Source organism: Pan paniscus, chromosome 12 (assembly GCF_029289425.2).
Source record: "Pan paniscus chromosome 12, NHGRI_mPanPan1-v2.0_pri, whole genome shotgun sequence".
Classification (NCBI taxonomy): Eukaryota; Metazoa; Chordata; class Mammalia; order Primates; family Hominidae; genus Pan; species Pan paniscus.
In genome coordinates this window covers 23,568,265-23,596,221 of record NC_073261.2, presented here as the reverse complement: position 1 = coordinate 23,596,221, position 27,957 = coordinate 23,568,265, and the positions used below count along the sequence as shown (strand labels likewise).

At 37.0% G+C, this 27,957-nt stretch overlaps 1 long non-coding RNA gene across 1 annotated transcript in view; it reads right to left on the bottom strand.

The window, feature by feature from the left end:
* The window catches only part of LOC117979250 (uncharacterized), an 87,083-nt gene extending 59,586 nt beyond the window's left edge, over positions 1-27,497 (bottom strand). The window contains exon 1 of the long non-coding RNA XR_008624300.1: positions 27,254-27,497. This is a non-coding gene — a long non-coding RNA (uncharacterized LOC117979250). The remainder of the gene's footprint in view (positions 1-27,253) is intronic.
* Between the last annotated feature and the right edge of the window lie 460 nt (positions 27,498-27,957).

The following is a 27,957-nucleotide window of genomic DNA, read 5'->3' as shown; positions in this document are numbered from 1 at the left end:
AAAATAGAACAGAAAAACATAAACCTAGCAGAAGAAAAGATATAACAACAGAAATAAATGAAATTGAAAACAAAAAAAGAGAAAAGACAATGAAAAAATGTCTTATTTTAACAAAAGTCAACAAAGCTGACTAACCTTTAGCTAGCCTGACAAAGAAAAAAAAGAGAGAAGCCACAAATTACTAATATTAGGAATGAAACATGGGATATTATTACAGACTCTGCAGACTTCCAAAGGATAATATGAAAATATTAGAAATAACTCTACAAACATAAATTTGACAGCTTAGATGAAATTGATCAATTTCCTGAAAATCAAAAATGATGCAAACTCATCCAATATAAAATATACAACTTTAATAGCTTTATAACTGTTTGAAATGTTAATTCATAATTAAATTCCCCACCTTCCCCCGCCTGGTGAAATCTTCAGATCAAAATGTTTTCATTGGAGAATTCTGTCAAACATTTAAGTAAGAATCAGCATCAATTCTACACAATCTCTTCCAGTAAATAGAATGAGAAGAGACACTTTCCAATACGTTATGTGAAGCCAGTAATACTCTTATATAAGAATCATACAGACAATACCACAAAAGAAAATTACAAAACCCTCATAAATATAGAGGCAGAAATTCTCAACAACATATTAGCATATAGAACTCAGCAATATATTAAAATAATTATACAATATGATTGAGAGAGATTTCTTCCACAGATACAAGGCTGGAACAACAGTCAAAAGTTAATTAATCCATATTAACAAGCTAAAGAAGATAATAATATTTGATGCAAAAGAAAGCGTTTGATGAAATTCAATATCTGGTCATGATTAAAAAAACTCAGAAAACTAGAACTAAAGGGGACTTTTTCAACTTGATTGAAAAAATATACCGAAATATTATAGCTAACCACATACCTAATGGTAAAAAATTAAACACTTTCTCTCTAATATCAGGAACAAAGTTAGGATGTTCTTTCTTACCAACTTATTCAATATAGTGCCAGAAATTTTAGCTGGCATGATAAGGCAAAAGAAAAAATGGCATATAGATGAGAAAAGAAGAAATAAAACTATCTCTATTTACAGATGACATGAAGGTTTCCATAGAAAATCTAAAGAAGTAAAAAAACCCTAGAACTAATAATTGAACTCAGCATAGTTGCAGGATAAAAGATCAAGACACCGAATCAATCGCATTTTTATACTAGCAGTGAAAACATGGAAACAAATTAAAATTACAATACCATTTACAATTAACCAAAAAATTGAAATATGCAGGTGTAAATCTAATGTATAGGAGGTGAATGTTAAAAAGTGAAAAAACACTAATTAAAGGGATCAAAGAAAAGTAAATAAATGGAAAAACTTAATGTGTTCATGGATTGGAAGACAGCATGGTAAAGTTGTCAATTCTTCTCAAATTGATGCGCAGGCTTATGCAATTCTGATCAAAATCCCAGGAAGATATTTTTATAGATATAGAAAAGATCTAAACTCTCATGGAAATACAAAATAATTAGAATGGCTAAAGCAACTTTAAATAATAAATATAAAATAAAGGCATTATTGTACTAGTTGTCAAGACTTACTATATAATTATAGTCATCAAGATCGTGTTGTATTGGCAATCTACAGGTAGATCAATGTAACATAATAGAAAATCCAGAAATTGTCAAAAAATAATATTGTACTATTATAAATCATATTGATCATATTGTATTGGTCTAAGATACAAAAGCAATTCAATGCAAAAAAAAAATTATCAACAAATACTGCTAGAGCAATTAGATACACAAAAGCAAAAAAGAAAAAGGAAACAAGATTTTAAATCTAAAACTCACACTTTATCCAAAGCTAACTCAATATGGATCATATACTTAAATGTAAAACATGAAACTAAATAAGGGGATGGAAGAGATAGTGTGAAGTTGGTTAATAGATGGAAAAGTATAGCTAGATCGAAAGAGTAAGCTCTAATGTTCTATAGTACTACAGGGTGACTATAATTAAAAATAATTTATTGTATATTTTCAAACAGAAGAATATTTTGAATGTCCCAACACAAAGAAATGAGCAATGTGTGAGGTGATGGATATGTTGATTACTCTGATGTGATCATTATACATTGTATACATGTATGAAAATGTCACACTGTGCCCCATAAATATGTAAAATTAGTATATGCCAATTAAAAATAGTAATAAAAGCAAAAAATGTTTAGGAAAAAACAATAGGTAAAATCTTCAGGTTCTAATTTTTGGTAAAGAGTTCTTGGATATGCCACCAAAAGCACAAAAGAACAATTGATAAATTAGAACTTCATCAAAATTAAAACCATTTGCTCTTTGGAAGACCCTGTTAAGAGAAATAGAAGAAGAGCTACAATCTTGGAGAAAATATTTGCAAACCACATTTCTGACAGAGAACTCATATCTAAAATATATAAAGAACTCTCAAAACTCAGTGGCTAAGAAACAGCCAGTAAGAAAATGGGCAAAAGACATGAAGAAATGTTTCATGAAAGTGGAGCTATGAATGGCAAATATGCACATGAAAAGATGTGTAAATCACTAGCTATAAGAGATAGGCAAATTAAGACCACAATTAGATATCACTACACATCTCTCAGAATAGCTAACATAAAAGTAGTGACAACACCAAATGCTAGACAAGATGCTGAGAAACTAAATCTCTCCAGCACTACTGATGGAAATTTCCAGTGACCCCTTGGGAAATTAGTTTGGAACTTGCTTTAAAAAGTAAATATATGTTTACCATGCAATCTGGTTTTTGTACCCTTGGGCATCTGTCCCAGAGAAATGAAAATATATTTACGCAAAAATCCTGTACATCATTGCTCATAACAACTTTGTTCATAATAGCTGAATAGTGGGCAAAACCAAATGTCTCTAAATGGGTGATCAATGATTAACTGGGACACCCACACCAGGCAATACCACTCAATAATGAAAAGGAGTGAATTACTGATACACCCAACAAATAGTTGAACTCCCTTTTGCTGATAATTCCATTGATGTAACATTTTCAGATGACAAAACTACAAAGTTGAAAAACAGATTAGTGTTTGCCTTTGGTTTGGAATGGTGGAGGAGGTGGAAAGGGGTCAGTGCAACTATAAAAAGGGAACAGGAGAAAGATCTTTGAGATGAAGGAATATTTATCTGTCTTGATCAGGATGGTGACTACACATGTGATTAAAATGACATAGAAGCAAACACACGCTTTACTGCAATGTGAACTTTTTGATTTTCATAGTTGTGCTATAATTATCTAAGTTCTAACCATGACAGCAAACTGGGTGAAGAAGACACAGGAACTCTCTGTGCAATCTTTGCAACTTCCCATGAATCCATAATTATTTCAAAATAAAATGTTTAAGAAATAATAACTAGTCTTCAACCTTCAGTATCTTTCTAACAGAATTGCCTTTTTATTGATGAAAAGAAATGATGGGAACATTCTAGTCCAGTGATTATAAAGATGGTCCTAGGAACAGCATGAGTAGCAACATCAGCACCACCTGGGAACTCACGAAAAATGCAAATACTCAGCTTGACTTCAGACCCACTCAGTCAGAAACTCTCAGAGTGGGCCTAGCAGTTTGTGTTTTAAGAAGCCTCCTGGTGAATCTGATGCATGTTGAAGTTTGAAAACCACTGGCCCAGGAGCAAGGAGTCCTAGTCTTGAGCAAGATCATGACTATAGCCTGAAGAAAAGCCATATTCCCTCTGGCATGGCTATATCCACGCTCTCTCCATATCATGTGAAAATTAACAAAGTGCTGCATGTTGTACTCCACAGACTTCTCCATACGATCATACACTCGAAATCATTAAACGTGAATACTGAGCATTTCAAAGTAAATATATTCAAAGTCATTACAATTAACTCAACTTTACACTGTTATGATTATACTCTTCATTCACTCTAGTCCCAGATTTATTTGAAACTCTAAAATGTTAAATCCAAGGTCATATCTAGACACAGGTGCCTTTCAATAATGTAAAATCATAATTATAATACTTGCCTGCTCACCTCACAGGAATTTTGTTAAATCATATGAGATAATTTATTTGAAGGATTTGTGAAATACTTCCACAACCTACACAAATAGTTTTTATCACAATCAATTATAATATATATTTCAATACTTAATAATAAATATTTTGTCAATATTCTCAATATGCACTTATCACTTCTTAGCCAATTCTCACATGGCCAGTGGCTTGCGTATGCAACCTCTAGCCTTCATAGGAGATGCTCATTACAGATAATTGTAACTACATATGACTCTGAGAGGAGGGATAAATGCCCATGGACTCATCATTGCTGGTCAAACTCAGATTTGAAGCAGACTAGCAGATTCCAAATATGGCACTGTTCTTTCTCACTACATCTCTGGCCTTCTCAGTCACAAAGACACTTTCCAGACACCAAAAAGAAAAAAAAAAAAAAAAAAAACATTAAGCAGTCAGCTGATTTTCTTACTTTTCGATCTAAAACATATTCAAGTTAACAACTGTGAATAACCATTGTCAATTGCCAATGAACGTAGTAAAAAGAAAAAGGATTGTGTGTGTGATTGCACACACATAACTATAGAGCTATCTCATGTTAGAAAGTGGGTTTGCATCTGGAGTTAAAACTGAAAAAAAAGTTAACAGCACTTTTTGTGGAAGACTCCTTGACAAAAACCGAATTTTATGAGTTTTCTTTGTGAAGAATAATAGGAAGTTTATTGTAACAGGAACAGTGGAAAGGAGTAAGGGGGAAGAAAGAAGATATGTCAGTAAATAGTTAAGCTGACTTTCTAGGAAACATTCCCAAATGATGAGCCAATTCTTATTTATTTAAATAAAGTGACAAAGCTATGGAAATAGGATGCAAATATTTTGTATTATAATCACATTCTTGTGTCCATGGCTTTGAAAATTACTAATCTACTCATCTGACAAAGGGCTAATACCCAGAATCAACAAAGAGCTCAAACAAATTTACAAGAAAAAAAACAAACAACCCCTTCAAAAAGTGGGCAAAGGATATGAACAGACATTTCTCAAAAGAAGAGATTTATGCAGCCAAAAGACACATGAAAAAATGCTCATCATCACTGGCCATCAGAGAAATGCAAATCAAAACCACAATGAGATATCATCTCACACCAGTTAGAATGGCAATCATTAAAATGTCAGGAAACAACAGGTGCTGGAGAGGATGTGGAGAAATAGGAACACTTTTACACTGTTGGTGGAACTGTAAACTAGTTCAACCCTTGTGGAAGACAGTGTGGCGATTCCTCAGGGAACTAGAACTAGAAATACCATTTGACCCAGCCATCCCATTACTGGGTATATACCCAAAGGAATATAAATCATGCTGCTATAAAGACACATGCACACATCTGTTTATTGCGGCACTATTCACAATAGCAAAGACTTGGAACCAACCCAAATGTCCAACAATGATAGACTGGATTAAGAAAATGTGGCACATATACACCATGGAATACTATGCAGCCATAAAAAATGATGAGTTCATGTCCTTTGTAGGGACATGGATGAAGCTAGAAACCATCATTCTCAGCAAACTATCGCAAGGACATAAAAACAAACACCGCATGTTCTCACTCATAGGTGGGAGTTGAACAATGAGAACACTTGGACGCAGGAAGGGGAACATCACACACTGGGACCTGCTGTCGGGTGGGGGGAGGGGGGAGGGATAGCATTAAGAGATATACCTAATGTTAAATGAAGAGTTAATGGGTGCAGCACACCAACATGGCACATGTATGCATATGTAACAAACCTGCACGTTGTGCCCATGTAACCTGGAACTTAAAGTATAAAAAAAAATATATATATATATGTGTATATATATATACATACATATATATATATACATACATATATATATGTATATATATATACACATATATATATATAAAGAAAATTACTAATAGTCCCCAAATGTACATAAGTTCAGGGACTCAAAGTAAATTTAGGGAAGATGGTCAAGTAATGCAATAGCTGATGATGAGCAGGAAACCACTGCCAGGAAAGAGAGAAGGCAGCAGGCTTCGGGTGGATTTGGTAATAGGCCTGCTGTTTATGCACATAGGTCAAACTGAAAGCGTGTTCTATTACATAAGGGTGATGAACCTGCTCAACACATTTCCTCTATTGGCAGGTGAAACTAAATTTGTTTAAATGGCATAATCTAAATTTCTGTCTGAAGAGAATTCACTAAAAAAAAGGGCACTCCATGCCAAGTTTAGTGCCCTCCACAGAGACAGCTCACTGCAAAATAGTCACTCCAACCATAAAAATGATCCTGGTTTGGATCCAAATACTGAATAATAAAAATGCTAGATTTGGGGAGAGTACATTCTTTGCAAAAGTGTGATAAGAGGTGGGAACAATCCAAGGGGATAAAGTAATGGAATTCTACAAAGGCCAGCAAGGGGAAATGGAAAATATTTAATGACAAATTAATGTATGCCCAAGGGTTAGGAATGTCACATACCAATAAGTACAGCCGGAGTGAACAAAAGTCAATGTGGATAAATCAGGAGGTGCAGAAAGCAATCAAGGTATGAGAGAGAAATATGTGAAATATAAAACACTACATCCAGATGTAACAGTGGAGATTATAGAATGAATTCAAGTGTAAAAAATATATACGAAAAGCAAAGATGAAAAATGAAAGGAAGATTGCAGGAAAGTTTAGATAAATATCAGAACATTTTTCAAAGCACTAAGGGTAAAGAGGTCAGCATAAGAGACAGTAAATGTTGAAAGACAGAGACAGGTAATTTATTGACCAAATAGTGGAATCTAAAGAATTAAATGCATCCTTTCATTTATTTTTCACAAAAAAATAAGGGAGTGAGTGCGTGGAGGCATGAGACAGATTCAGCCAGTGCTTGGTGAAATGATGTGGTGGCTGAAATGAGTGATCAAGGAATTAGGATATATGACAGTAAATAAGTTTCTCATTCTTTTTTCCTTTTACTCAAAAGACATTAGTAAATGTTAAACTTGGGTATCAGAGAAAACATCATAGAATAAATCTAAGCCTAAAAAGATAACTAAATTCTCTATATCCTAACATTTACAGTATATCTTGTTTATATTCTGTTTAAACTGCTTGAGTTGAAAGTGTCCTGTTTTAAGAAAAAAATTCCCTCCTATATGTAAGTGTATAAATGTGTGTGTGTGTGTGTGTTTAGCTGACTTTCTAGGAAACATTTCCAAATGACGAACAAATTCTTATTTATTTAAATAAAGTGATAAATCTATGGAAATAGGATGCAAGTATTTTATATTACAATCACATTCTCGTGTCAATGGCTTTGAAAATTACTAATATCCTCAAATTTTCATAAGTTCAGGGACTCAAAGTAAGTTTAGGAAAGATGGTCAAGTAATGTAATAGCTGATCATAAGCAGGAAACCACTGCCAGGAAAGACAGAAGACAGCAGGCTTTGGGTGGATTTGGTAATAGATAATTTGGTATGCACACACACATTTATACACTTTTATATGGTACATGAGAGGGAATTTTTTTCTCAAAACACATGTATATATAATACACATATGCATCCTTCTGTCCGTGGGTTATATATATACACACACACATATGTGTGTATATGTGCAAATACATACACATATTAATTTCTCTATATATATACATACATATAAAACATATACCAATACCCCTATATCTATATCTATATACTTACATACATATGCAGAGATATCAAATCTCTATTTGGAAATAAAAACGTACATGAATTCAACTGACTAGAAGCTCCACTTCTTGACCACAACGTATTGTGACATTTGAACAGTTTAAATAACTTTAATAGTGTCTTTTGTTCTTTTCTCACTGAAATGCTCTGGATGGCTTATTTTGGGAACACATTTTATCCGAAAAATAATTGGTTGTAAAGATTATCCTCTGAGGCTTCCAAGAGAGTTATTTGCCTGATTTGTTTTCGGCCTCAGTACCTGACTGAGCATTTACATACTTTAATGTGAATTTTAAATAGCAGACCCCACGAAAACCCCATTTCTGAAACAATGCCCTAGTGACAAAATGCCCCCACTCTCCACTGTACCAGAAAGGCTTCCTCCCCATGCAACCCCTTGACTACCGCCACCTGCGTGTGCCTTCCCCTCTCATTCTCTCTGGAGCCTGGTGGTTCATCCTTTGTACTCTCTCTGGGAGGAAAGCCTGCCTATTGGCTGATTTCTCCATCCATCAGTCATATTCCCCTCTGATCTTCTCCCATACTTAAAATTTAAGTATATTTTTGCATTATTCAATTAGACTAGAAGTTAATTGATGACAGACTGTGTGCCTAGGTCATCTCTGCACCCACCATAGTTCCCAGCTTAACATTTTTAAAAACTATGTTTAACAAATTACAGAAAAAACGAATGGCCCTGTCTAGGCAGAACCTAAGTGATATAGTTTGGATATTTGTCCCCTCCCAAATCTCATGTTGAATGGTAATACCCATTGGTGGAGTGGGGGTCTGGTGAGAGGTGTTTGGATCATAGGGGCAAATCCTTCATGAATGGCTTGGGCCATCCCCTTGGTGATAAGTGAGCTCTTTCTCTGAGTTCATATGAGATCTGGTGGTTTAAACGTGTGTGCCCCTCACCCCCACTCTCTCTTTCTCTCTCTCTTGCTCCTGCTTTCACCATGTGACATGCCTGCTCCTGCTTCACCTTCCACCATGAATAAAAGCTTCCTGAGGCCTCTCCAGAAGCAGATGCAATTATTTTTTGGATAAAATTTGTTCCCAAAATAAGCTATCCAAAGCATTTCAGTGAGAAAATAACAAAAGACATTATTAAAGTTTCTATCAACAGAAGCAGATGCTGTTGCCATGCTTCCTGTACAGCCTGCAGAACTATGAGCCATTAAATCTCTTTTCTTATAAATTGCCCATTCTCAGGTATTTCTTTATAGCAATGCAAGAACGGTCTAATACATATTTCACATTGCATGCCTGTATCAAAGCATCTCATGTAAGCCATGAAGATATGCACTATGTACCCACAAGTTTTCTTAAAAGAATGGTCTAATACACTGAACATGCATGGCAGCTATGTATTATCTTCAGTCAGGAGCTAAAAGCCATCTGTTACAGTGTCTGCAAATATATGATGAATTTATAATGTGAACATACAGAGCCCTTGTTATCTGCATGGTTACATAGGTGTGATAGAGTATTAGCGTTTCAATATACAGGCATGATTTCAAAGTAAATAGAATTGAATTGTAGGTCTTTATTCTGTTCAGCATCATATGTTAGTCCTTAAGGAAAGCTCATGGAAAGCAATCTTCAGTCCCCTCTGTCCATCTACAGCCCACATATTCATACCAAGATGATGGGTGTGTCAAGACTCAAGGGCAAGGACATTATTGGATTATTGACTGGAAAATGCATCTTTTGCTGCACCTGATAAAAATGTTAGACTCTTGAGTCTGCAGGCCATAGCTTCTTTGGATTGCTTTAATCACATTTTACTGTCACAAAAAGAGAGATGTGGCGTGGCCTCCTGCCTGGAGGAACTTAAGGCCTTGGGTGGGTTGCTTCATAAAGGTTTTTTTCTGAGAACCAAAACATTTCTTTAGATTCTAAAACACTTAGTTACAGGAAAGTTTCTTAGAATTTCTTCACACCCACATAGCATGTATTTAATACACATTGTTAGACTTTTACATTTTGACTAATAGCTTGAAATTTTTAAAAAGTTAAACATTCATTAGCTCATGATAGCAAGATTATCGGGAAGAAAACATTTACTTATAACAACGAATATTATAAATTTGGGGATTTCTTTGGAGTTCATATTTACCTAATAATTCATATAATTAGTTGGGAAAAGGAGTAACTAACTTTTCAATAGACTCATATCGAGTTCTATTACTGTGTATGGCAGAGAATTCAGGTCATGAAATGCTACTGTGTTCTTTGAAAAATTCATTCCTTGAAAAAAACTTCTTATAAAGTCATATGCAAGGAAAGATCTGAAGCTGCTGGCAGCCCACCATTTCTATCTATGGCAACAAAAGACCACAGACCTCTGGAGTTGGAGAGGGATTCGAGTAATCAGGAACAAAACGACAAGACATCTAGAAACTTACAAGTTAATTCAAGTGAGTCACCAAGAGACACACACATGTACAAGATTTAGTCTAACACATCTGATGGCTTGATTGAATATTTAAAGGAAATCATGAAACAAAATTACAAAGGGAATTTATGGACACAATTTCTTTCTCAATTTCTCTTGAATTGAGAAAGGCTTTTTATACATGGTGCTATATAAATGAAGACAAACCCAGAGGGTCAATAATTATACCATGAAGCATGATCCAGAATGATAGAAAAAGAGCAATGTTTTACAAATCAAAAGAAATAAGGAAAAAATAAAACATTATTCCGGTCTGTTCCATGTTCAAATACAATTTCACAGCTTCATCATAGGGAGTCAATAAAATGGCATCAGGGAAGGTTGATCCAGGTGTTTGAGATGATTATGAAATAGTCTTATTATTATTTAGAAACAAACAACTTTGTGTTCACAAGAAAATAGAAGGAAGATAGCTAGCTGCTTCCAGCTCCACTGTATTTTCAAGATTTCCTAAACATTGCTGGGTCCCCAGGAAATGGAATTGATTCTTGCAAACTGGAGTTACATACTACCATTAAGCGTCACATTATCTTGTATTGCACTGTCAAATCTCAGCCCCCACACATTGCCAGGACCAGCTTCACACAAGTATGGTTTGATGGAGCTTCATCCCCAAATCACGCTGTTCCCTGCCCTACCTCCCTGATGCCTCAGGGAAGGGGGACCACGAAGTGCTCAGGCTTGCAGAACGCAGAGCTGGGGAGAGCCAGGAGGTTGGTGCTCCTGGGGCCACCCTTGACTGACGGAAGACAAGGGCCAATGGATAAATTCTTCACCTCTCATCTGCCATAAGCTGATTCTAAGACACATTTTTCAAAACTCCCTGGAAGGTTAAACAATGAGTCACCCTTAGTGGTGGCCAACAACATCACATTTCACATAAACTTCCTTCTCACAACACAAGCAGTTGGATCAAGGTTTTCATGCGGGAGGACACAGATTAGATACATCACAGTTAGAATTTCTTTTGAAATTCTAACCCTCCAGCCACAAACTCTGAGAGAGAGGTCTCTTTTGTTCTTTAACAGTAGACATAGGTGGTACACTTGAGCCTCTCTACTTCTTCTCCTTAAGGCTACGCTTTGACTTGGACAGACTCCTGAGTATGTTACATATACGTGGAGCAATGGTGATGGACGAGGGCTCTGCATATGTCCTGTTATCCAAAAGGGTTGCCATAAAATACAACCATCTCAGTGATATCTGCGTATTTTTGTTCATTTCTGTCAGCTCTTTACTTTTGTTCCAGAAAGCTAAATGTTTAGTTATTATTCAGTAAAACTCAGAAGTCATATGTTTTCAGAATGGTTATACAAGTAGTTTTTGTTTTGTGTTGTATTGTTTTGTTTTTAGTACAGTTTTGATTCCTGGTACATTTGTATTTCTTACTGTTCTTTGCATTCAAACTGTTTCCATGATTCCTGCTACATTTTCAACTTCAGGATTAAAGGATTTATAAAAAGGAGCAAACTTTTATCACAATGATGTTCTTATTGTGCACCATGCCAAATACTAGACATTTTATATGAATGTATAAAGATACGCTGGCACTAGGTTACAGAGCTAGGAGCCTGCACTTGATTTTTGGTTTCTGAACCAATAATTAAAGAGTTTGGATGTTGTTATTTCCATCCTTACAGTATGACAAAAAGGCTAACAAAATAAAAAGCGACTCCCCTTAGATCCACTGACAAACTGAAGTCATAGGACAAATTGCCACCTTGAATGTTGAAGAGACAGGTGGATCATAGCTTACTGGCAGAGAAATCAATGCCAGGGCCAGAAACTGGTAGGAACACTTGTAGAAGATTTGACTAACTGTTGGGAATGGTGTGCAGACTAGCTTGAGAGATAAAAATGCTGGGGGGTGGAGGGGGGTGTCACACGCTCAGCAAAGACCCCAAAACTGGATGAGTTTCACCTCAAGAAGTCCACCCAGGTTTTTACTGTGAAGAATAGAAAAAGATCCCCACTGACAGGGAGAGGGGAAAGGTAACCAGTTGACATATACCTAGAGTGTTCTCTTCTCCTTAAAAAAGGCCTTCCCTCAAGAAAATCTATTTCACCAGAGTTTAACCAACATGCAGTTACCCAATGTTGGTACTCAATACCAAATACCTGACTCTAGGCCACTCTAACCCATGATTTGAAGAAGGGAACTGCCTAACTCCAGCTCCTTCTAGCCTTCGACATGGAGGAAGGGACATATCCAACTCAGAATAAGTAAAAGACTGAGAACCAATAAAGGATTATAAAACACTTCCCCTCTCTTCCCACCTTCTGACCCTTCTACAGGCTCCTGTATAATGCCAAGGAGTTTCATTAAAAGAACTGTACAGCTCAGAGTCTATTTCAGATGGAGTCTCTAATAAACCCAAAGACCAAAATAAGGACATTAGAAAAAATTTTAGTCTCTGACATTACAGGAATAGCAAACAGCCAACAGAGACTAAATCCTAGTCAGACAAACATGAAACCTCACACTAAAGACCTGTTTAACCCCAGTTCCTTATACCCAATATGTCCTGTTGGCTTTTAACAAAAACATTACAAGTCGTGGTAAAAAGCAGACAACACAGTCTGAAGAGACAAAACAAGCACAAGAACCAGACTCAGATATGGCAGAGATTTTTGGAAGTATCAGACCAGGAATTTTGAATGATTAATTTTCTATGGGTTCAAATGGAAAAAGTGGAAAACATGAAAGAATAGATGGATACTGTAAGCAGAGAGATGGACACTCTAAGAAAGCAAGTCATTTACAACATAACAATACTTTTCTGAGACTTACTAGGAAGTAAAAGAATCATTCTTGCTGCCAGCATGGTAGCCACCAGCGACCTTTGCTGACCCAGTGGAGTTATGGACTTGTGGGAGCCGTTTTTTTATGGCAGGTGAACTCCCGCCCACCCCGCTCCAGCCACATGAGGGAATGTTCCAAGATATTTTCTTATCAAGAGTTGAGATATCTGGCTCACGCCTGTAATCCTAACACTTTGGGAGGCTGAGGTGGATCACTTGAGGCCAGGAGTTCAAGATTTGCCTGGGCAACATAGGAGCCCCATATCCACCAAAAAAAAAAAAAAAAAAAAAAAAAAAGGAGAAGAAAAGAAAAAAAAAGAAAATTTTTACAAAAAGAAATACCTGCAAGAAAAAGAGATTAACTTCTTGTTTCCCATTTGGAGTTATTTTATGGACACTGTAGCTCGTGGGGTTGACCCATCATTGAAGGTAGATAGGTGCCATGCCAGACCCCTATTAACTTCAGTAGGAATGGCACCAGGTTCAAGAGGCAGAAGAGACCCAGGGCCAGCAAAGGAGACAAAGGATTTTTTAAGCAGGAACCTTACATACAGGGATGGTCCAGTGACAGCGGGCTGGACAGGAGAACTGTAAACTCTTGCAAAAAGAATGCAGTTTATATAGCATTTTCACTTAGAACCCTCTCCCTAAATCTAGCAACTGAAAACGTTCATTTAACCAGAAGCAAAGGACCTCAATCCCCTGTATGGCCCATGTTTCACAAGACTGGCAGAAGGTTTCGATGTTCCTCATAGATAAGGAATGGATCTCTGGGTTGGCCATTTCCATATTCTTTAGCTTGGAATTCTGAACACATATTCAGGTGTGTCTGCCGTACAGAATCATTCTCAAGGTATGCTTAAGTTATTGCTGTCAGGTGCCTCTGCCAAATGCTAGGCATGAGCCATCATTTTAGTACCCCACCTAAGAGGCTTTGGGACATGGGGCCAGTAGTAGGAAGAGGGAAGGGGTAGGAGATGTCCAACAGAGTTTCATCTCCCACGTCAGGCACCTTGAAGTGCAATAGCTCCTCTGAATAACTTACACATGAACCCTCCTTAAATGTCTGGCACAGAGGACATCAATAGTCTATCAGTGGGAATCAGACACCACCACCAAAATGTCAACTAATTACAGAGACTTGTTCTTTTCTCTCTTTTTTCATCCCTTCCCAACACATAGAAATAACTTGTCTTTGGAAAGGGAATATAGGGAAGGAGAGGTCTTCCAGAGGGAGATCATACCATTCTCCAAACAGTCAGTATTTCAGCTCAGCTTGATCTTGGCATTTTGGTTGAGAAACAAAATTAAGCCCTGTGAGCTGTAGGGTCCATGAAAATGTCTTGCTTTGTCGATCTGTGGAGTGCAGGCTATTCCAGCATCCCAGCTCTCCAGTTCTCGTCTCTCCTCTCCATATTAGGCATAGGGGCACACAAACTCACTAGACATCCTGCCAGAACTCCAAGTGGGAAGTGAGAACTTAGTCTTTCCTTTTAGACTAATGTTTTAAGTCAAAAATGATTTGAGACTCAAAGTAATCTGAAAGTTGACAGACCCACCCGAAATTTCATTAAGAGACTAACAGCAGAGATCTAAGAGCAATGTTACAAACACTGATTGGAGAAAAGTCAACTCTCTTAACCTTGATACTTCTCCAAGCACAGATGGGACTATTCACCAGTTGTAAATGTTATGAAATTTAATCCTTCTAACATCTTTGTGATGCCTACATTCTTATTTCTACTTTTTGAAGAATATGTGACTGAAGTTTAGGTTAGTTTAAATCACATCCCCAAGGTCCCACAGCTAGAGTAGATGGAATGTGAACCTCAGGTACTTCGGTTTCAGAGCCCCTATTCCTTCTACCATATTCCATTGCCTTCATAGAGAGTAGAATTTGGTAACCTTCTAAACTGGCAACATTCCAGTTGAAATTTAGCATGCTTTGTGTGAAGCCCTACACAAGGAATGCTACAATGCTTTATGAATTTACATCACAAATTGATAATTATATTATTTCTAAGTTTCACAAATCCCTTAGGTTTTTTCAAGGAGAAATCAATATTACTTTACACTATCTCTAATTGTATTTATATAAATAATGTTATCAATTAGAATCCATATTTTAACATTTTTTTTAAGGATCCATTCTAATTCGGGGTCATTTTAGCTACTGCTCCTTAATCTTTCTCACTAAGGAACACTAAACCACAAAGTGGTAGTTTGGAGGATCCTGCTATTTCAGATCCCCTTTCCTTTAATTTGCATGATCTTGCACACAGAACATTGTAACATCTATTGTTATTACTACTGAATATCAGTAATTTTGCTCTTTCTATTCTTCCTCAATGTTGTACCATTAATTTCCCACTTATTCTTAAGTTTTCAAAATGCATCTCACAAATACTCACACGCTCTTCCCAAATACCAGGAAATCAGGCTGCCACTGACTCCCCCATGCCTACATTTTCTACCACCACCCCACCCACCCGTATGTCTTTCTTTCATTGGAATTATTTCAAACTCTACTTTGTGGCCAGGAAATATAATCCCAGAATGTCACGTGAGTGGGAAGAGGCTGAGGATTTTGCCTTTGAGAGGCTGAGTTAGCCCCTGAGGAACACATGAGCATAGTGTCATTCTTTATTTTTATTTTGCTCAGAGAAGGTTAATGTGTCTCTTCCATCCAGCTGAAGTTCATTTAACTGCATGTGAGGCTATGGAAATGTTGGTAGTGACTGACCATTGTATCCATTCTTTGCCCTCGACTTCTTGACACACATCATTCAGGCTGCGGTTTTAAACATTCACATAAAACAGCTCTTGCTTTACAAAGCAGCAGCCTGTTTTCTTTTGTATTACCCTGTTTGTATGAAGATCATAATCTCAGCCCCCTGCAAAATACTGAATATTCCCCTTTTGATTTTACTGCCAGGGCAAGAATGATAGTACCTGTTTTTGCAAATTTCCTCATTCATGCAACCATCCAGGATGGACTAGTCATTAGTCTGATGTTTTCAGGGAACTGGTCTAAAAGGAGAAGGAGAAGCCTGTGTCTTGAATGAGGGGCCACAGAGAGAAGGAACTTTGAACCTGGATTGAGCACAAACAGATTTCTCAGAACCCTAATTTATTTTTATTTATTTATTTATTTATTTATTTTTGAGACGGGGTCTCACTGTGTCTCCAGGTTGGAGTACAGTGGCACTATCTCAGCTCAAAACAACCTCCGACTCATGGGCTCAAGCAATCCTCCCGCCTCACCACCCCCAGTAGCTGGAACTACAGGCAGGCACCACCACACCTGACTAATTTGTGTGTGTGTGTGTGTTTGTGTGTGTATGCGTGTGTTTTTGGTAGGGAAACTGGGTTTTGCCATGTTGCCCAGGCTCCAGAACCCAAATTTAATGAGCTTTGATCAAAAACAAAGTTTACATCTATACCAAAAGTCAAGGGAGGAACTAACTCTTCCTCTTTGCTGTTCTAAATCCAGGAAATCGGCTTATAAATTGTCAATATGAAGCCAATTTAAAAAAATTCACCTTACTTATATCCCTTCTTACTTGCATTTAACTTGTCCATAGGGACAAGCCAAATTTTGTTAGCATGTTCTGGTCTTTAAAGGAGCATCCTCAGGATACTGATGAATAGATTTTTTTTTGGCCATATATTTGTCATGAAAATTGCTGAGACTGAACTGACGCAAGATTGGTAAACACCTCCATAATAATGTGAAGGTGAAACGGGGAGAAAAACTATAGCTTTGCTATGACTTTGATGGAAAGCCAGCCTCCACCCCACCCCACCAATCAACTAATACTAGCAAATGAAAGTGCTCAGCATATGCTATGAAAAAAATGAGTATGGTTTTCAATTCCCACCGATGTCATTTCTGAAACACTTGGCATAAGACCTATGAGACTGGGAGGCTGTTATTTGGTTTTACCCATTCTGAAAATTACAGGGAGAAAATCATAGGCTGGTATCAGGTGTCCAAATCTTCATCTCAAAGGGTGAATCATAAAACTATTATAAAAAATGTATCCTGCTGCAGTGACAGCTGTCATCCCAAATCTACCCAGTGCAGAGAGCTGTGGTGACAGTCATTAATGCTTTAAATGTGAGATTAGGTTGCGGTGTTTAATGGTGTGGACAAGAAACTTTTTTAGAAAGTTATTGGAAGTAAAACATCACCCCGTTGATAATGGAAAAAACAGCCTAAGGATATGAGATCATTTATGTAATTATGCAAAGTATTGTATATTGATATTATTGTGTGGTTTTTGTGTGTCTTTCTTACTTGTGAGTAGGTGAAGTTTAAATTAAAGAGACGACTCATTTTGTTACTGTTGCTTTTGATGTTGGCAAATCTATCCTTAACTACTATTTTAGAAAATGTGCAAAGTATCATTATGACAAACACAAAGAATCATAGAATTTTGAAGAAGAACCTGTTTCATATGAAAGGAAACTGAGGTCGGAGAAGAAGTAAATCTCAAGCTTACATTTCTATACTCAGTTAGCTGCAGAAGAAAGACTAGTACTTAAGTTTTCAATGTTTTGTTTGGTAATGAGTCAAATATTACTATGATAACTGGAGCAAGGCCTAAAATATTTTTGTTCTCAGGCTTTGCTGTTGTAATTTCTACTACATTAGGACTTTGCCTACAAACATTTGGTGCCCCTTGAATTATGACAGAAAACTCAGAATGCCGTTGGTATGCATTCTGATTTTTTAAGCCAAAAAGTTCAGAAACTGCAAAACTGAATCTCCAAGTCAACTCCCATAAAATCAATCACAAAGACAAACCAAACAGAAGTTAGGGGAAGCCTCTTCTATTGAAGTGAACCACATCAGAATGCCATGGAATTAAAAAAAATCATACAGAATACCAAGGAGTTAAATAAAACAGCACTGTACTTTCTCACTCCCATGCCCTCCTGAAAATGCTTTCTTACATTCCCTGTGCTTAGAAAGATCATTCCAAACTTGACAGGTCATTGACTGCAGTGGTCTGTATGTTTGTATCTCCCCAAAATGTGTGTGTTGAAATCCTAACCCCCAAGAAGATAGTACTAAAAGGTGAGGTCATTGGGAGGCAGTTATGTCCTGGGACCACAGCCTTCATTAATGGGATTAGTGTTTCTAGAAAAGAGGCTCCAGAAAGCTCCCCAGCCCCTTCCACCATGTGAGGGCATCTATGAACCAGGAAGTAGGCCCTCACTTGATGCTTAATTGGATTGTGCCTTGATCTTGGACTTCCCAGCCTTTATAACAGTGAGAAAGATTTGTTTTTGTTGTGTCTAAGTTGTTTATAAGGATTGTGTTACAGCAGTCAAAACCAACTAAGTCACTGACATTCTGAGATAATTTACCTTTCCTGAACACTCTGTTGCATCCTTCTTGGAAGCATTTCTGGAGCAGAGCACCCACTCTCACCTCTTTGGTCAGGCTGTTTATCCAGCAGCTTCTAGAAAAGTTAATCCACAGACTTTTGATGATAAAAGAAAGGAAGAAAAAGAAGCACCTCGGAGCTGGATAGATTGAGTATTCCTACACAGAACCAGACATTCTCATTCTTTCATCTTTTCCACCTTCCAAAAACCTAGCACTCATTCCATCTCTAGTGGGTTTCCTGAGATCACATGCTGTCAATGCATTAAAACAAGACAAAACAAAACCCAAGAAACCATTTTTGTTATCTACACTGTGATCTTTGGATTAAACCATTTGAACATGAGTTATGTAAGGTCTGATTCCATAGGGTTTATTAAAGTAAAATTGTCTTAGCAAATCTGACTGTTCCATTTGATTCTGAAGAATAATTGGTTAATGACAGAATAATTGTTTTGTTCAGACATGGTTACTGAAAAAATCTTCCATCCATATGTTGCTGAATAATAGGAAATTCTCCAGTAAAGAGGGGACAATGATTAGAAGAAACAAGATAGCTCAAGAAAATATTCCCCAATGTGTTACTACATTTTTTTAAAAACAGGACAACTCTAAGTAAGTATAGAGTTTCTTTGTACAAGCCTGGAAATGCCTAATAGGATTAAACTGTTTGCTGAAAAAGCACTAGGTAGGTTTCTTTGTCTTTCAAATCAAAGAACTGTGACTTCTAATACTTTATGTGACCATAATAGCTGTTTTCTATGCTAGTATCCTTTTTGTGACCTAATGTTATTCAGGTTGTGGTCTTAAAAGAGCTAAGCTGAACGTTGATAATTCTCCAAATATTCATCAATATGTTTGGTTAAGTTTCCTGCACAGGAATTGACCACAGGACAACCTGATAGGTTAGACCTTTGAGCAGAGGATAAAGGACACTGGATATGTATCAGTTTTACTTAAATTTTAAATGGCCTGCAGTGGCAAAGTGACCACTTGCTATATTTCAAATTTCTTAAAAATCAGCTACAATCAAATGGGAAAACAGTTTGTTTCAATAGAGCTGTTTTGGTTATCTTAATTACTAAATGCAAAGATACATTAAGACGCTCTAAAGAATAGAGTTTGCCTTTTATCCTGAGGGTTCACTCATTCCTACTCCCCACCCAAATAAAACAAAAAACACAATTTCAGTTTTAGTTTCACATTACAATTAAAAAAATACCAAACCAGTTCATTGCCTTAAATTCATATATGGACTTTTCTGCAAACGACTAATACACTATTTTTTAAGGTAGAGCTATATTTTACGTCTTTAGTTATCCTGCACAAGTAATAACTGACTTGAGCTGAGCACCTATGAATAGAGCTGAAGGTTGTAGTAAAATAAAATTACAATTATTTGTTTGAAGAACAACGCATTATGGACACCACTCAGAGCAGTTCACTCTAACTGGGAATCAGGGAGTTTTCACAGAATACAAGCTATTTCAGCTGTGTTTTGATGAATAAGTAGGAGTTCATCCAAGTGAACAAGAGGCAAGTCCAGTGTCAATAACAGCCTGTGTAAAGATGTAGAGTCATTCAAGGATGCAGCAGGTTCAAGAAGCTGATAGTTTGATATAGCCAGAGTGTAGCTCTGTGGAATTTTCATATTTAATATGATTATTTGAGGCACACAGGACAAATAGAAAAAGCGTTCTTAAGCTCAGCAACATGGGTGGAGTTTAAAACATAAACTGGGTGTAATCAGTGTGTAGATATTAATTGTTACCGCAAGACTCAGTGAGAACACCTAGAGGCCGAGCACAGTGGCTTATGCCTGTGATCCCAGCACTTTGAGAGGCCAAAGCAGGAGGATCACTTGAGGCCAGGAGTTCAACACTAACATGGACAATATAGAAAGACTCTATTTCTGTAAGATAAAAAAGAGCACATAGAAAGAAAAGAAGATGGAAGATCAAATCCAAAGAACCCCAATATTTATTTAAGATTCATGCACAAGAAAAAAAAAAAAACAGTGACACTGGTAAAAAGTAAAATGAATCAAGGATTAAACACATAAAAAGAAATAAGTTTCATGGGTGTCCAAGGAGATGAGAGGTTGTCTGAGAATATGAGACAAGGGAAGAGGTGACACAGGAGAAATACTGAAAAGATGCCATCAAATCTGGTATGTTGGAGGTTAATGATGTTAGTACCAAAAGAATTTTAAGGAAAGGTTTTGAAATACTGCCCCAAAATTATTTGACAAGCCCCCCATCAAGTATGGTAGCATGAAAGCTCTGTTGGCCTAGGAAACTGACAGCTCCCACTTCCTGTCTCTTGAATGCTTGCTCTTGGCACACAGACATCATGCTCTGACCCAGCCCAAGAAGCCCATGGGAAGCCAAGCCCCAACTCCCAGCCATGTATAATCCCTTGCATAAAAGATCAAACAGCTAACAGTCTAGTCACCCTACTGAAGAGAAATGAGACATTCCTGTAGAGCCCTGCCCAAATGGCAAATTCATGATAAAAATAAATAATTGGTATTGTTTTAAGACAATAGGTCATAAGCAGGTTTATTATGCAGCAACAGTAGCTAGAAGAGCTGATGACAATGTTACATGGGGATTTGTTTTCAACTAGGTTGGTAATAAAGAGGAGTTGACTAGGACAGGGGTTTGAAGAAAGGCAGGATAGACATGAAAGTTTTTAAGGATTTAGAAGCCTCGAGCTAGATTGCAGAGGATACCTAAGAGAGGAAAGATTGAATATACAGAAGAAAGTTGCTGTTGTTCAATTGAAGGGAGGAGGAAACGCAAAGGGATGGGATGGAATCTAGAACACAAGTAGTTCCAGAGTTAGAGCTAGTGTTCAACTTTAGGAAGGGATAGACATTTAGAAGGACTAGGGATAAACTTCCTGCTAGAACAAAAGAGGTAAGAGTAATTGTAGATTTTTAAACAAGAACCCTAGTAGTAAAACAACAATTGCAAGAGTCCTTCAGTCAAAATTTTCTAAATAACTTTAAGCAATTATAAAGAGAGCTTCTCTTTTAGATTATAAGGGCATGGGGCATATATTATATTTTATTTATCTTTCTCTCCAACTTTTAACCCTTGCTCTCAAGCTGGGAGAGTAGGAACATTGGAATATTTGGAGTACAACAGCATAGACTAATATGGAGTAGCATAATGTTGGATGTATGCAGGTTGACAATAATTTATGGAAATAATTTTAAGGAAACAGATGCTACTCATTGGGAAAGCCAGGAAACAAAGGTGCATTTTTCCCCATTGCTATACAAGTGAGATTTTCTGGGGTGCAAAGAAATAAAAGCATTATAGCCTTTAAAAGGATTTTATAACTTTGACACCCAAAGAGGATATTAGCAAGAAATCTAGAGATGTAAATGCATCTTCAAAAAATTCCTACTCTATGCACTGAGTAAGAACTTCCTAGAAACTTTAAGTTAGAACAACTCTCAGTTCCTAGGTGGTCAAAGAAGGAGCTAGGGATGGTGCAATATGCCAAGAACAGGGGTTGGCAAATGATGTGCCCCAGGTCAAATCTGGCCCAATACCAGTTTTTATATAACCCAATAGTTAATAATGTTTTTAAATTTTAAATGATCGAAAAAAAATAACAGGACAAGATTAATATTTCATGCCAGGTGAGAATTATATGAAATTCACATTTCAACGTCAATAAATAGTTTTAGTGGTACATAGACATACCTTGTGCTACAATGACAGAGCTGAGTAGTCACATTAGAGATCATATAGGTTGCAAAGCTTAAAATATTTGCTACTTTCTGGTTTTTCATGGAAAAATTTGGCAGCCTCTGAACCAGAGGATCCTTTATTTTTTATTATTCTTGCTTTGAAATACATGTATTTCCCTTCGTATCTGTTCCCGTGGAGTAAAGTTTGATTAACATTAACTTATGTTAAAATTCGAGTTTGGGTTTTTTTTTTTCTTTTTTTTTTAGGAAGAGAAATGGAATCTTTTAGTGGTTATTGATTTCTCTGTTTCTGAAAACACTTGGAAAAGTCCCAGGTTCTTAGTTGTGTCTACCACTGGGCTGATATCCCCTCAGCAGTTGCACAGACTGCAAGCATATGCTCTTAGTGGAAACAGTTTTTTAAATCCATTTCAGAAGTATTTATTGAGCATTGTCCTAGACATTGGAAGTGTGGCAGAGAAAAGGACTGCCAAAGTCTCTGTCATCACAGAGGATATGTTCTTATAGTGGGAGGCAGCAATAAAAAGTAAACAGATGAACCAGATAAGTTGAGATTATTGTAAGTCATATATATAAATAATGAATGGGGGTGGAGAGTGATTTGGTGGGGATAGGGGGACTTATGGAAACAAGGAAGGGCTGTCCAAGGAAATTATCCTTGAGCTGAAGCCTGAATGAGAGAAGGAATCAGCCATGCACAAAACCCAGGGAAGAGTGTGCCAGGCAAAGCAAGTAGTAAATACAAGGTCTGCAGGCCAAGACCAACTTGTGGTCTCTGAGGAAGTGCAAATGCAAGACTCATTTAGTGAGGAAGTGGAGAAGGTGGTATGAAGGAAAACAGGGCAGGGGAAATAAGATTGATAAATAGGGACAGACTTTTAAGTTATTGGCTTTTGGGTCATAGTCAGAAGTTTGAATTTTATTCTAAATACAACAGGAAGCAACTGGTAGACTTTTAAATGGGTGGAAGGTGTGACGTATGATTACATTTTCAAAAAAGCCATCTGGTTGCTATGTTTGGACCTTGATTTCATGATTGCAAGAGTGGAGGCAGAGACTATTGGGGCTACTGCAGAAGGGGGTGAGAAATGGCAGCTGTGGGGCCCAGACAGATGGTGAGAAGAGGGAAAACATGAGCTATGTTTTGGAGGTAAAGCTGAAGTCTTGAATGTAGACATGTAAGGTAAAATAAAAGGAGTAAAGTTAGAAAGAAGCAGTGTTTTGAAAATGATTCCAAGCCCGTATATTTCGGATGTATTGAGATAAAAGTCAGGCTAAGGCTCGGAGGAATCCAGCCCTAGAAGTGCCTGAAATCACTAGGGTTGGAGAATGAAAGTGAAGTTTCTGTAGGTAGACTGGGAATAACCTCAGTATCTAAGAGAAAGGAAAGGGTCCTGGGGTAGATGCCATGGAATAGATCCTGCAGCCAGAGGTGAAAAACAAAACAAAACAATCAAAGGCACTAGCACAGGATAGCGGCAATTCATAATGGAACATCTTGAGATTAAAAAAAAGTAACACCGAACACTTTGAGGTCTAAAGAAACCCCAAATTAGAAAAGCAATCAGGTTTTTAGTTTTAGTTTTGTTTTTTAGGGGTTTATTGTTTGTTTGTTCATTTATTTTACAGGAGAGAGACTCGCAATCGACAGCATAGGTACCATCTTTTGCGTTGACAGCCGCTGATGGACACAGGCTTATGTTCAATTCACGTGACATGGAAAGTTAGACAAAGTTTAAATACATTCACTGATAACAAAGTCCAATTTTCAAGGTTGGTAAGGACAACCAGGTAGTCTGGCAGAGGGATAATCCTATTTCAAAGGCTCTAGTCCTGATGCTGGCTCCCACATGCTCAGATTCACACACATGAACATTCATTGCCTACATGACACTTGTGTAAGTCTTGCAAATTCTCTGAAGCTTAAGAGTGGTTGAAATTTGAAAATAAAGCCATTAACTATATAACTTTGATTTATAACTATATAACTTTGATTTATAACTATATAAATTTTAACTATATAAGTTAACTACATATATATGAGTTAATTATAAAATCATGTGACTATAGGATTTTAAACTATATAAGTTTTCTTATATCACACTACATATAGTTTGTAAGTTTAAAAAATTTTAAAGAGAATTCAAAGGTTTTACTTTTGTATAAAAGGCATGAATTTTGACAATTTCTGAAGCTCTACTGGAATCCAAATTCCTCTATGGACAGGTAAGCTAAGTAAGGCAAAGTGGGTTAGTGACTTGCCTAAGATCACAGAAACATTGAGTAGCACTTCTAGTACCCAAATCACAGGTTTTTTTCTTAAAAGTCAGATTTAATTGTATATTTAACAGCAGAAAGAGAAACTTCCACCCAAAGTTGACCTCTTGCAACAGACAGAGCAAAGTGCCACAGTGTACACACAATGTTAAGAAGAGTCTGATTCCAGTAAGATCCTGGCCTAACAAACACTTATCTTAGATATATTTGACACTATAATCAACCTCCTTGAGGAAGAAAAAGAGTACTTAGGATGAAAATATTTAGTTAAAATAATTCTTGGGTTTTTTTCCTAAATTTCTAAATTTCTTAAAATATTTCCCTCTAGATCCCCACAGCCATGACAGCTAACTTTTTCATTATGATTCCACATTTCCTGGTCTTCGTCTGTTCCAGTTAAGGGCTGGCAAATGCAGAAAAGGTCTTCAAGGTTTTCAAGATGATTTATTTAAAAGTTCTAGGTGGATAATTTATGTCCATCCTCAGTGTATTCACATCAATTTCCCCACCCCACCCTCACAATATGACAGGCAAAACTCTTTTATTGCAACAGCCTTTTTTGGCATAGCAATATGCTTACTGTTTTGTTTATAGCAAAAAACAAAAAAAAAAGAAAGAAAGAAGAAAAAAAGAAAAGGCTTAAAGTGCTACTTTTCTTCTCTTCTTTTAGAAGCAATCAGTCTCCCTCTTACTGAGCTCTTACTATAGGCAACCACTATCCAGAATTATACCACATCAGCTGTGTGGGAAAAAATGCACGCATTGTTTCTTTTTTTCATGAGCAAAGTAGTATTTGCCAGTTAAATCCCCAGGTATTTAGCTTTCAAACAGTCAGATATAAAATTAGCAAATAAAACATCTGTTCCTCACTATTATTTTATAATCACATTAATTGGCAGACGTCTTTAGGTAACAGAGAAAAGCATATCAGCCATTACTTGTATTTCCATGGGGTTATGCTTGTGGCCACTGGATATCACACACCTAAAAGACCATCTCAGCAAAAGATCAAGGTGACACTGGACTCAGGAGCTGGCTTTCTCCCTACTCAAAGCCTCCTGACAGTAGGGCCAACTGCCCACTGACAAGTGCAAACCGGATGCCCTGTTATATGTTGTGGTGGAGAACCTTACCCTCATTGCTGCCAGGTTTGGGTTTTCAATTATCATGTAGTTTGCACAAAAGCACTGTGCCAATTCAATTACTGCCTGATTAATGGAGTGTTGCAGGTTTATTTCAGGGGTCTAGCTATCTATTAATTAGCATATTGGGTCCTATACTCTACTGTTTTGTCCTGATATGCTTTGAAAAGTCCCCAGTGCAATTAAAAACTCTAATATGCTTTAAATAGTTATTTGAGAAAACATATCCAGACTTTTTTAAACTCCTCAGGGATTGTTAAGCACATCCAGATTTATTATACGGCATCTAAAGTTTCTTTAAAAGCTCATTCTTCTTTCCTCTACTAGGTTCTGGGGTATATCTACAGTAGAGCTCCTGTTTCCCAGATCTGCGAGAGGAAGAATCCTCAGAAAAGATCTTGTTGGAGCATTTCACTGCACGGTTTGCTTCCCTTCCTTAGTATCTACTGGAGTTTGCTTTGAATCGTAAACTTGATCAGGGGTTGAACCTAAACTGGAATCTTTCAAAGTCCCTAGATTGAGTTTCGTTGGTATTCAATTAAGACAAGCAACTATGGACGAATTATGCACAATATTACATTTCCTTGCCTCTCCTACCTTTCTTTCCTTTTGCTGGAGATTGTCATTAAGACAATGCTCCCCAGTGGGCAAATAAAGAGCCGCTTATTAGTAGCCACTGTGAGCCACTATTAGGTGTGAGTACAGATGGGCTAGGAAAACATATAGGCTCTTTCATTAATCCTAGAAAATTCCAGTGGGCAATTCAAGATGTTACAGGTTGCAAGTCGATTCACTTGCTTGCAATAGAAGACTCATGGAGGATAAGACTGGAATAGGAGATTGTGGCTGCCTGTTAAGATCCAGGCTAACCCTGTGTGTTATATCTTTGTCATTGAAGAACACTGATTATGTTGTGACACTATAAGTCTGAACAATAAGTGTTATGCATAATATAGTAAGTGGTATATGCATATAAAATATGTGTGATATATATAAATATGTAACATGACAAAATGTATGTAATATATTAATATATAAAATATAAACAATACATTGAGAATCTGGGTCTGTGGTCAGTAGGTGAGATAACTGGGAATTAGAGAGAGCAGGAAAGAACAGTGGACAGTGAGGAGGTCATTTCAAATGCAACAATGGGCTGATGAAGAATAACACAGAAGCCAGGTGATAGATTTCCCAACATATTAAGATATGAGCCAACAGTTGTGTCATGTGTCACCCAGCATCTAACCTAAGTGTCTCCAACTACAAGATGGGGATAATGGCCTGAAGACTACAAAAAATAATGTAATATTTGCCAATATTTTCCTCCATGGTAGAAAGAATGTTACCTTACATGCATCCAGTACAGCACAACTATTTCACAGTAGTGATTCTATAAAATCTCCACACACAGCAGTTCTCCAATTATCTTTGCGAATGAATGAAGTATTTACCACCATAGGTCTAACGGATTTAAGGTCTAACTGTATCCAACACTAGGCTTAATACAAAACACTAGGATTAATACAAAACTATTACATGGATACAGTTTCCCCCATACTGTTAGTCCCTACAGGAACTGTTAGGGTTTTTGAAATCAGCAGAACCAATAGGAAATATATATAAAAATATATATATGAAAGGGGAGATTTATTATAGGAATTGACTCACAGGATTATGAAGCCAAGAATCTGCCATCTGCAAGCAGGAGAACCAGGGAAGCTGGTGATGTAATTCAGTCTAAGTTGAAAGCCTGAGAACCAGAGGGAATGCTGATGTGAATTCTGGGGTCCAAAGACCTGAAAACAGGAGCTCTGATGTCTGAAGGCAGGAGGAGACACCTATCTCAGCTTAAGAAAAGAAAGAGCAAATTCGCTCTTCTTCCACTTTTTTATTCTACCGGACTCTAACTAGATTGAATGAGGCCCACCCACACGGATGAGGGTGATCTTCTTTAGTCAGTCTACTGATTTGAATGCTAATCTCCTCTGGAAACACCCTCACAGTCACACCCAGAAACAATGTTTTACCAGCTATTGGAGCATCTCTTAAAGCAGTCAAGTTGACACATGAAATTAACCAACATGCTAAACTAGCTAACGTGACAAGTATGCACACAAAAGCCAGCAGTGAGGTAAACAGAATAACATCCACATGTTGAATTTTCCAGTCTCCCAGAATTATTGTACCTTAAAAACATTTGCAGGAGATTAATAGGTAAAGAGGTCACCTATCTCCAAAAACACAACACCTAATTGCGCACTTATTTATTCATTTCTACATTGATATATTTAGCTATCATCACTGGGTCCCTATACTAACGACCATGTTAAGCACTGTACATGTTCTAAGTGCTGTTCTCAACTAGCCTGGCT